The following is a 9,598-nucleotide window of genomic DNA, read 5'->3' on the forward strand; positions in this document are numbered from 1 at the left end:
GGAATCACAGCAGCCAATGTCCTGCATCTATAAAATGTTCACAGATGCTCAAGAGATCCCAGATAGAGGGCAAGGCTAGAGAGGAAGGCAACCCTGCCTCCAAATCCATACCAATCAGACCATAGAGTATAAAATTCCTTCCTGACCTGAAGTATGGTGAAGTCCTATCAATGCCACACTTTTCCAGACCTTTACACAACCCAGGCAGTAGAGCCATTTTTGCTCCCTTAGTATCCAACAGTTCTTTCAACAATATTATTTCCTACTCACACATGTGGTGCCCCACACCCACTACGTTCCAACAGTCTTCTCTCCCTAATTAACAGCCTGCAATTAGGTATTGCCCCAACAGTCACCAGCATTATCCTTTGCACTTCCCCAAAGCCACTCAACAGCATTCTCGCACTACATAGGAAAGAGAAGATGAAGGGAGACCCAAACTCACCCAGCTCCACCAAGGCCACCCACCCTCACCTCTGCCCCTATTGATCCCTTGGCCATTTCCAGACCTGACTCCCGGTGGTGGTGAGGCTGTCTTCACAAATCCACTACCCATCTCTGGCTTTCTGCTGGACTCTCGCGGGTGCTCGGCTCCACACCAAAGCTCTCGCAGGCCAAACAACTCTGCTCCAACAGTCTTCCTGGCCCGCTGCGCTGGCTTAATGCACTGCCATCTCCCCAGCTGCTGCCAATACTGACTCCTTTGAGCTCCCACCCCTCCACTGGCTGGGCCAAACTAACTTGCATTTCCTCACTTGCTTCTTATATAGCTCCCAGAGTCTGTGGGACCAAAAATAGGTGGCCTCTTGCCCTTAAAGGGGCCTTTGGAGCCCTAATGAATTAGGGAACCCTGCCAAGGGCTTGACTGGGTGAGGTGGCATCACAACTGAGTCAAGGGGTGCGTCTCATAGTCAAGGGGTGCGATCCAGATATCCAGGTATGACTTCCAAAGGATGCCTTCCTGTGCAGATTTGTCTTGCTGTCCGGAGAAACAACATGTGAGGGAAGGGTGTCTGGGATGCTTGCCGAAGCTGGGCACCATTTATGCCTTTGAAAATCATCCCCCTACCTGATGATATCTTATCTTTCCAATAACAGAAGACTTCCAATCAAGCCTTAATTCAGATCTATTCCTGGAAGGGGCCCAGGATAAATAACTAGTCTCAGAAGCACCTCAGTGGATGGTGTTTTGTTTCATGGGCACATTGCCCTGACGGCATGGCTGTTGTCAGAGCCAGTCTAACGCAGCACGGGGACTCCTGCCCCTGTTCAATAGTAGCCACTGGAGTGATCACAATACACTGCCTGTCTCTACCCCTTCCCCCCTTGTTTTCTCCTTCCTAGGGCAGAGGAAAGAATAGTGCTGTGGAGAAGAGCTCCCTGCCTGTGCCGTCTTCTGGCAATTCAAGACCTGCCGAACCAAAGCAGAGCTATGTCAGCACGTGGAAAAGTCATATTGCAAAACTGGAAATCCCTTTTATGCATGGAAAAGGGGAGATCTGCATGTTAGGATCATAGGAAAGCTGGGCTGGAAGGGTCCTCACAAGGTCGCATCTAGTCCAGGCCTCAGCTCAAGGCATGATCAGGCCTAAATAAACCATCCCAGCCCAGTGTCCATCCAACCTACTCTTGAAGGTTGCCAGGGATGGAGACTCCACAGGATCCCTAGGTGTCTGCTCAATGCCTGACTACCCCCAGAGTCAAGAAGCTCTTCCTCATCTCCAGCCTAAATTGCCCCTTTGTGTGCAGGTCTACCCAGGATCTTCCAGACCTTTGTTTCTTTACAGCCTTTTAAGCTAAAAGAGAATTCTTATTTTTTAATTCAGGGTGTGATCTGTTCTGATGTGCATCCAAGCCTGCCGTTGAAATGAATGTATAATGGAGCCTCAGATCACACATCCTGAACAGTTGCGTGTTTGGTGTTAAAGATAAATACATGTTTGGGGCCTGCTTTCTTTGAAGTTTGGGGCCCTTAAAATTAACAGTGCCTTATCTATTGATAGCACAAGGGGTATTTTCATCTCCATTGATGTATTTTGGCAGCGGGAGAGAGATGGATATTACTGAAATCTCGGATGTTAACATGTTACACAAATTCGTAAAGGAAGTTTTCTTTGAGAGAGCCTTTTCTGTTTAAAGAGTCACTGGAGTTATTCCCCATTTAAGGCACAGGTTTGAACAGAGTGGTGGTTGCTGCCTGAAACAGGAGTGGGAGGGGAAAATACTGGTGCACCCTACTCTGAATTTCTGAATGGCTGTCAGCTAAAATTTCTGCATAACTATTACATTAAAGCACTTGCTGTCAAAAAAAAAACCAGGATACTCCTATTATTGAAAGAGGAAATATTTTCTGGAACAAATCAAGGTAGCTTAAAAAGCACAGTAACACAGAAACCATTCTTTAGCCTCCCTACCCATCCAGATCATAATTTTAACTTGGGAATTCCTACTGCGTCTCATTTACAGCACAGATCTTTCACAGCACCCTGATCACAACGTTTTTTTCCTGATTTGAAAAATAGCATTTCCCCCCACCACTTATAATTGAGTTTTTAATGGACAGAAGATGCTGTTTAACTAAGAACCAAATTCTGGCTCTGTGCACAGTGTCCAAGTAAAGATTATATAGGTTAGGAAGACAACTCTAACAGGATGGAGAAAAAAAGCAGTAGATTCATTATAGGTTCCCTTGTTGCCAGAAATGACTGGGGCTGCACTGCTCTAGCTTCATGGGGTTTGCTTTATGGGAGACAGTGTAAAGAAAGGGAATAAAATGAGGAAGCTTTGACATCAGTGGGACGTAAACATGGACCTGATGGATCCAAACCTGTGTTTAAAAGGTAGGAACATTTTTAACTCCTTTGCTGAATCAGGCTTCGAAGTCAGAAATCCAGACAGTAATTACCAGTATTTAGGCTGACAGTGGGCATGTCTACACAAGCTTTAATGCGCTGTAGTTACTGTGCATTAAGTTTAGTACCTGTAATAACAGGTACTAACTCAATGTGCAGTAACCAGCTCTACTGCACACCTTTTCAGTGACACTACTGCGCAGTAGATTAATTCTGTTGCACATTAGCACAAAAGCACGACTTTTGCTGTGACGCGCTAATGCGCAGTAGAATTAGTCTACCGCACATTTAGCGTCTCACGTAGATGCACCCAGTAGGACCTAAACATGGACCTGATAAATAAGATACAAACTAGGGCTGTGCGAAGCTTCGGTCCCAATTCGATTCAGTGGAGATTAGGCCTGAGTTGGTGGCCAAATCTCCAAATCCAAATCGAATCAGAGGACGCTTTAATCTCTCCAAATCAAATTGGAACCCTCTGAATCGATTCGGAGAGATTTGGAAATTCGGACATAGAGACAGCTTTAAATGGTTTTTCTACATACCTCAGGTACCAGGGGCTCGTGGGTGCTGCAATGCTGGGGCGCACAGAAATGCTGGGGGCTCCCCAGCACACTTGACAGCAGACCCGGAAGTGGACCAGAAGCACTCCCAGACCACTTCCACACACCCCCCCCCACGCTCCCCCAGCTCTGTGACTGGTGCCTTCTGGGTCTTGGGGGGTGCACCTGGGGTCCCCTGCGGCCAACCGCCAAGCCAGGGAGACACAGGGGGCCCCCCCACTGCGCTCCCCGGCAGACCCAGAAGTACTTCCGGTCCACTTCCAGGTTCTCCACTGAGCATGTGGAGGGCCCCCCTGCACTCTTGTGGGACGCTCCATGCGCCCCAGCATCACAGCGATCGTGAGCCACACCTGCTACCTCAAGGTATATAGAAAAAGCTTTTAAAGCCGTGTCTCTATCCAAATTGCTGATTCTCTGAATCAGCGTTGAATCTTCAGATTCGGATTCGGCTGAACCAAATCAGGGACAGTGATCCGAATCAACTAATCCAATCACTGTCCCTGATTCGGGCTGTATCCAAATCCGAATCGAAGAAGGCCCGCTTCGCACATCCCTAATACAAAACTGTATTTAAAAGTTAAGGACCTTTTTAACACCATTGCTGACTCAGGCTTTGAAGTCAGAAATCCAGACAGTAATTATCAGTATTTAGGCCAACAGTTTTCCTCCTCTGAGCAGGCAAATATATGGTTAGAGAGGCAGGGTGGGAGAAGCCATCAAAACCTGAAAGACACCTCAATATTGTGTTTCCCGATGATTTATTATGAAAATACATGCAAACACATGTAAACTATTTTGTTTCTACAGGCTGTTTTCTATGTCATTGTTTTTAAAGCAGCTTAAATCTGGAGTTTAAAACGATTTGAAGACATTGGCTTTTTTAAATTAGAGTGCATGTAAAAAAAATGAGGATTTAAATGTTGTTGGCACGCAAATGTCTTCAGCATAACGTTTGTTTTTTTTCACATAATAGAAATGTAGATTAAAAGAATACAAAAAGAAGTTTTCCGCATGTCCGCACATTCCTTGACAAGTATTTGTAACTTTACAAATAGGCACTAATGAGCAGCTGAGTTTTTCGGCAGTCAAGTTATGCGTCGTCAGCTTTGTTCTCCTGAGTATAAGGAGATGAATAGCACCTAGGGAGAAAGAAATAAAGAGAATCAAAGTTAGAGCCAGATGCAGTTCCTTTGCACTGCTCCCAGCAGGTAAAGCAGGAATAAAGATGTCAAATCCAAAATCCTTCCTATGACTGTCCTCAGGTGATATAACCCCACAGAAGCAGATCATATATTACACCTTCTTCTGACTACCACTGCTCTTTCTGGGGAAAAGAAGCATTTATGGAACAAATCAAGGGAGGTATATGCTATACGGATGGGCACCTCAAGCAAGAATTCTGATCAGTTTTCTTTATACCTTTTTGCTTCTATTGTCTTTATGAAACATGCCAGCTTTTGGGTGTGCAGAGCATTTATGCCTCTAATGTCACTAACAGAAACTATGGGGCATATGTACACGCCACGTTTTTTGCCCTTCCATGCACTGCAGCTGCGTATCTGTTTGAGTATTCGTTGTCATGGATTAAGGTACAGTACATGAGTACCACTTAAGTAGTCAGTGCTGAGGTTCAACACAAAGCACCAGGACCCTGGAAAAAAATCAGCTGTCAGAAGCACAGGACATGCAGTAGTATCATGTCCTGAGAGGACAGAACTGAAATCTTATTTCTGCTTGAGTGCTTGACTGACACCAGTAAAGTTCCTACCTCAACTAGAAATCCTTTTTACTGGGTTCTCCCCAGAGGATGACAGAGGGACTCATCTTCTCTGCCTTTTGAGTGATCCTAGCTGGCTGATATAGTGCTGACAGGTTACCAAAGGGGCCTGTGTCTGTACTTCAGCCAGAAAAATGCATCACTGCAGCATACAATTTTTAATGACAAGCATGAAAGTACTTAGATTGTGTGTTTTCTGGACATGGGCCATCTGGCACGTGTGTGTGCATGCACATCTATGTAGTACCCACCCGAAATGATAAGCCCTGAACACTGATGGAGGCCTCCAGACACTACTGCTATAGAAACCCAATAGTAAACACTAATAACTAATAATTAAATGGAAGTATCACTGAGTTTCCAATCCTCCCCCATGAGCTGTTTTATTTTTTTATGATAAAATGGAGCTAGACTGTTGTCAGCAGTGGCAGATGGCCAAATAAGGAGCAATGGTTTCCAGTTGCAGCAAGAGAAGTTGATGTTAGTGAAAGGAAAAACTCTCACTAAGAGGGTGGTGAAGCACTGGAACAGGTTACCCAGGGAGGTGCTGAAGTCTCCATCCTTGGAGGTTTTTAAGACCTGGTTAGACAAAGCCTTGGCTGGGATGATACGGTTGGGACTGGTGTTGCTTTGGGTAGAAGGTTTGGACTAGATGTGACCTCCCGAGGTCTCTTCCAACCCTCATTTTCTATGATTCCCTGATGATATTTTCCAAGCAGTGAGACAGCGAGTCTCAATCAGAGTCCAGGGGTACCTTGGGATGACACGAGATCCTTTGAAGGGTTATGGGAGGTGTGAGGAGATAAGTGCATTATGAGGAGATAAGCAGATAAGCCAGGCTCAGAGATCCCCACCCCTACCACCTAGCCCCTGTGTAAGGAAACAAGCACTGTGATATATAAATTAGTTTCTGAAACTGGGTGCCACTCAATTCACAGGGGTGTAGGTTGTAGCCGTGTTGGTCTAAGGACAAGGCAGACACGGGTCTGCGGGTAAATCTGATATCTTTTATTAGACCAACTCAAATAGTTGGAAACATTCTTCTTTGCAATCTGTTGGGCACAAATGTTCTTCATTCAATTCACAGAGCTTATCAAGGAGGCCCTTGAGTCCCAAAAAAGGCTGACAACCACTGTAAGGGCTTGAATCTCATTCACACTAATATGTCGTAAAGGGGCATTTTTTAGTGTAAAAAAGAATCAGGACCTTCTTTTTTTGTTTAAAGAGCCAGCACTAGAGGGCACCATATGCACAACAGTCAAACCAAGAATGGGTTGTGTTATATCTCATGGAACCAGAGATCACAAATGTAGCATACTCAGGTATCTTCCAATTGCAAGGAATACAGAATGATCATTAAAAATGACTTCTTTTGCAAGGCTCTGGAGTTTCTAGCCAAAATCTTTCAATTAATTGCAGCTTTCCAAAGGTAATAAAGCAGCAAAATAAACAGCATCTGCTGCTATCTGTAATGATATTTGAAAAATCGAAGGCAGTCTAGAGTGAACTGTTTTCACATGGTGAAATCCACATTGTTGCTACAGTACTTCGGCTTCCATCTGCAGGGTAGCCAAGTCTGCAATGTTATATTCCCAGAAAATTTGATCCTTAAACATTCAGTATTTAGAAACAAAATGTAGTTAACATTTTTCCTAAGTAGGAAATGAATGCATAGAAAAGGATATATGCTGGAAATACTCTTTCCGGCCCATCTTACTTCATGACTGTTTCATTCAAGCAGCAGACAAGCAGACTTCTTTGTCCACATGTCAAGATTTAAAAACATACAAGCTAGTTGTGATAGATTCTCGGTTGTAAGAGCTGATTTGCATTAGTAGTTTCTAAAAGGCACAAAATATTCTCAAGCAGCTGAGATACAAGGTCATTGCACTCTCTGTCCTTTAGGTTAAAAGACTGTCTTGCCTTTTTCTATAGTCTTAGACACAGTAAAAGTATGTCATAGAAAAATCAGAAGGGGACAGCTGTAGGAGATGACGATTCTTTTATTTTATTATTTTTTTCAATTGACAGACAAATGGCACTTGGTCCAGCTTCCACTGTCGCCGCCAGCAGAGAGGTTAGCTACCAGAAAGCATTACTTTGGAGAACAAGCAAGGCAGTGTGCAACTTCTGAAAGATCTCATTCATGAAACAGAGCCTGGAGGATCTTGTACTACATTGTCTGGTATGCAAGAGCTTTGTGAAATGAGTACTCCAGATTTCTCAAAAAGTTTGGTTCTTGTCCTAAAGTCACTCGTCCAAATGAAGCATGAGACGCCCCGGCCCAAAACACTTCGTTCTCTCTTTTGCGTTTAAGAATACTTTGGAGATGAGATTTGAGGTGTGTATTTCTGGCACTCTGGTAAACCTGCTGTATTACGTAAGCGTTTGCTCTCTGGGCTGAAGATTAAGCGTCATACCTCCAGCAATAGGAAAGGGAGATGGACAAATCTACAGGAAACAATCTTGACCTTTTCATTCTTTAACGTATGCTTGAAATATGCTGGGCTGACCATGGGAGATAAGACTCAGCCTCTATGCTTCAGAGCTTCAGTATAAAAAAATGACAGTATTGGTTGCACTATTCATCCAATTTAGCTCAGCTCTGAGAAGGAACAAAAGCATCTCTCAGCATTGGGCAGACCAGTATGTGTTTCCTTTTGGTGTGGTGATGCCTTATTCACAGTGGAGTTTCACATATATACTGTGTTCATTTGACAGGTACTGTCCACTTCAGCAATATTAAAGATAAGTCCTGTAGGGTTGTATGTAGGAGATGCCGTTATCTGACCTGGTTTAACAACTACCCTGGGTGTTGCTGAACTACCTATAAACCATATGATTGTGAACCTAACTTGGCTAGGCAAAGTCACTGAGTAGTAGTGAATCAAGCCCAGCAACACTTGCTGGTGACTCGTCCCAGTTGCCCAGAGCAGGGGGCTGGACCCAATGATCTCACAAGGTCCCTTCCAGCCCTAAACGTCTGTGAATCTGTGGTTTCAGACTGAGTCATCAATGAAAGCAATGGGAAGAAGCCAGGTAACAATACCACTATCTCTAGATCTGTCATTGTATAAAATTCCCCTATTCATACCTTCTTTTCCTATTAATCCCTAGCTTGGAGATTCATAAAAATCTTGAGACAATGATACAGAAAGACAGTAAATAGCTGCCTAGATGATCCCTTTCCAAAATAAAGTACAGTCCCATAAAACAGAAGGAAAATGATCCATCCTTTCCTGCCGTTAGACACTAGCATGCCCCGAGAACGGATGATGTACCTCTCAGTCTCCTGATCCAAACTATCACACAAATATGACAAATTACTTTTCTTCAGTTTTCCAGGCTGTAGCCATATTGGTCCGGTGGCAAAAGCAATCAGGACTCATGGTAGAGGTGATACCTTTTATTAGATTTTTGCCAAAAAAAATTCTTTACTTTTGTGCCTGAAAGCTTGCAGTTAAAGATTTTTATTTATTTATTTATTTTGCAAAAATCGAATTGGTCTAATAAAAGATATCACCTCTACCAGACGTCCTGATTTCTGTTCAGTCTAGTATACTTCATACTTTTGTGACTGGGTCCTTCCTTTCTTAATGACCCAGTTCTGCGTTAGTCGGTGAACAACTACAGTCCGTACCCTGTTCAGTTTGTTCATGCTATTGTCTGCAGTGCAGGTACTTCATAGCCTGGCCTTACACGACTTTGGGACTTGGGAAAACCCAAACTACTGGCAAAGGATGCACAATGAACCAGTAAGGATCAACGACAGAGTCAGGATCTTAGTTTAGTGAAGTGGCCAAAAAGATTTGGGTCCACTGAGGTTTATACCTACATTGCTATAATTTAGTAACTCAACTCTTGCATAGTTGTTTTGTGTTGCACACAAGCGAGATTCAACTGGATCTTTACATCTCACTGAGTAATTGCTATTTTCTCAGTGTGCCAAGCCATAAGAAATTGTAGGCTGTCGTTTGTAAGTAGTCCATCAAAGAACCTTGACAAAAATTACAGTTTTTACAATGGTTTCTGAAGTGGGGCTTTTTTTATATATACATCGATAGGAACTAGTATATTAATATTCACGAGAATGGATTCATTCACCCAAAGTCTAGAGTAGCCCTGCTTTTTCCACCATCATGGAAATTTTGACAGTGTTTTGTTTTTAAATTTGATGCAGACAGGGCAGGAAGGATGTTTCTGTTTTTATTTATTAAAAAAAAACCCTCCGTCATCCTTTAAAATTATAGTGCATGTGCGCGCATAAAATATAACTTTAAAAGGTGGATTTATTTTAGTGGTGCGTTAAAATACAGAAACCCTGATAATGGTCGAAGACACCACTGTGCTAGGTGCTATCAACATGATCCTCCTCCAAACAGATTACAGCCCTAGTACAAAATTGA

Source organism: Gavialis gangeticus, unplaced genomic scaffold (genome assembly GCF_001723915.1).
Source record: "Gavialis gangeticus isolate Ggan-Ray unplaced genomic scaffold, GavGan_comp1, whole genome shotgun sequence".
NCBI classification, from domain to species: domain Eukaryota; kingdom Metazoa; phylum Chordata; order Crocodylia; family Gavialidae; genus Gavialis; species Gavialis gangeticus.